Genomic DNA, 2,657 nt, shown 5'->3' on the forward strand with positions numbered 1-2,657 from the left:
TGCTTCCTGAATGGCCTCTCTGCCTTTCTGCCCCTTCTGCTTCCTCCCCTCTCCCAGCTTTTGTTCTTCTGTGCTATTTAATCTTTGCCTTTGTCTGCCCTGTCTTTCTCACACCTGAGGATGGCTTCATAGCCAAAACGTTGTGTTTTCTCTCTTCTCTTTTCAGCATGGAATAAACCTATTACTTGTTCCTTTGCAAACTACACATGCTGACGCAGCTACCCACCTGAGCTAAAGCAAGTATATTACTCATATGAATTAAATTAAATGAATATGAATAAAATCAACTGTAGTTGAGGTAACAATTGAATTCGAGCTGTAATGTAGAATGTTGAATACTCATCTAGTTCATATGGATTAATATCTTCCGTGTACACAAAGGAACAGCCACAAGCTGTTGCTACAAGCTGTTGTGGGAGCAGGAGAGAGAGATTCCTGCTGTGGCGCGCTGGCAGTGCCTCTCTTAGGACCTGGCTAGTTAGTCCTGGCTGAACTAGCAGAGTTTGTGCACATGAAAAGTGACTGCAGGTCAGAGCAAGTCACACTCTTTAGACGGGAAGAAGACCGGTTCATTCCTGATGTAGCACTAGTCCTGAATACTGAGATTCAGCTGTCAACAGCTCCAACTGTAGTTCACTCGTTGATCAGGCAAGTACTAACGGTGGGTTACCGGCGGTTCACGAGGCTTGCTGCTGGGCTAACCTCGGGTGGTTCCTTTGGTTACGCGCAGGTGACCTCCGGTCTTGACTCCACCCAGAAACACTAGCTGTCACGTTATTGTCTCAGCTGAGTCTGAGAACGTCCTGGAGGGGCGCCCTCTGGGCCCTGTGCTGCCTCTTTTATCTGGAGGAACTACAGTCGTTCATTGGTTTCATAGGCGTTCAAGACCCACGTGGGGTTATCGCACTCTACCAGTTCCATATTGGCTGATCAAGGTGGAAGATAAGTGACAATGCTCTCTGACCTCAGGGCTCTAAACACTTTGGGATGAGACTCTCCCTTGGAATCTTCCAGACAGACAGAAAGGCACCAGAGATGACCATTCATTAGGGTGGCTGGAGAATCTCAGCCCTGGGAGTTGTTCCTTATCAGGAAACTCTATCAGATAGAAAAACACCTTAAATCTGAACCACATGGAATGGCCTTACTGTGTCCAGCACCACAGAGATGAGGGAGAGACTGGTATGGGGGACAACAAACTTAATTCCTGTATTATTAATAAGCATTGCCGCTACATAGTGAAGGGGAGGACCAGAACCCTTGCGCAGACCTACTGCAGACAGAAGGCAGCCAAGGAAAAGAAGGAAGCTGCACATCTACAGAAACAACTGGAAGAGGAGTACAGCTCAGTGAACAGGGGAGGAGCCTTCAATTCAGCCCAAGCAAGGGACCTGAAGGAGAGGCTCAGGAACCTGTACACTAAGAAAGCCAAGGCTTTCCTGTTCAGGGCACAAAGGGAACATTATGAAAATAATTAAACCTGTTCGTCTTATGTCTTTAATCAGGTCTGGGGAGCCCAGAAAAAGAGGGTCATCCACAATCTGAGACAGGGAGATGGAGAGGAGCTGCTGGATAAGGGTGACAAAGTAGACGCAGTGACCACATTCTATATAGAGCTCTTTTATGGAAATGCTGAAAGCCAGAGGAGGTGAGGGAGGATGTGGAGGGACCGATTACAGTAGAGGAGCTGAGGGTGGTGCTTTGCTCCATGGAGAATGGCAAAGTACTGGGGCTGAATGGACTCCCCAAGGAATTATATACCTGCTTCTGAGACACCCTGGTGATAGACCTGGTGAAGGTGGTGCAAGAGATCTTCCGCCAGGGGAAACAATGAAGGAACGCATCATCTCTCTGCTCTTCAAGAGGGGGAGGGACAACATAGACCTCAAGAACTGGTGGCCAATTATGATGGACTGCGGGTGTCAAGATCCTGTTCAAGCTACTGGCCAGCAGACTGAAGACAGCCCTGCCCCACATAATCAACAGTGACCAGATGTGTGGGGTGGAAGGGCGAACCACCAGCTGGAACCTTCTCCTCACCAGGGATGCCATCGCCTGGGCCGAGGACCGGAACATGTCCATGATGGTTGTGAGCCTGGACCAGGAGAAAGCCTTCAACAGAGTAAACCACAAACCACAGCTATCAGTTCAGAGTGCTGGAATACTCAGCAGCCGGACAAAGATACTGTACTCTGAAATGGACAGCAGAGTCGACGTGAATGGACATCAGGGGGAGTTCATTCCCCTGGAGTCCAGAGTACGACAAGGGTGTCCTCTTTCATCTCTTCTCTATGTTCTCTTCACTTCACCTTCAGCAAAGGCGGTGAGACAGGAACCTAACATCGACAGCCTGGTGATACCGGGAGGCATGGGGGAAACCCTCAAGATCTCCCAGTACGTAAATGACACAAGGTTGTTCCTGAGCTCGGACAGGGGGTTGACAAGAGCCCTGCTGTTCATGGAGCAATACTGAACATAAAGCTCAACTGTCGAAAGAGCAAACTCAAGTTGTTAAAACTCTGGAAGGACAGGACGAAAGCACCAGAAGGTCTCGAGCTCTGCACAGAGCCCCTCAAGATCTTGGGGGTTTCTTTCCAGAGCCAGGACAATGAGACCATAAACTGGACTGAGAGGATTGCCAAGGTGAGCGCAAAACT

This window comes from Lepisosteus oculatus, chromosome 18 (genome assembly GCF_040954835.1).
Source record: "Lepisosteus oculatus isolate fLepOcu1 chromosome 18, fLepOcu1.hap2, whole genome shotgun sequence".
Classification (NCBI taxonomy): domain Eukaryota; kingdom Metazoa; phylum Chordata; class Actinopteri; order Semionotiformes; family Lepisosteidae; genus Lepisosteus; species Lepisosteus oculatus.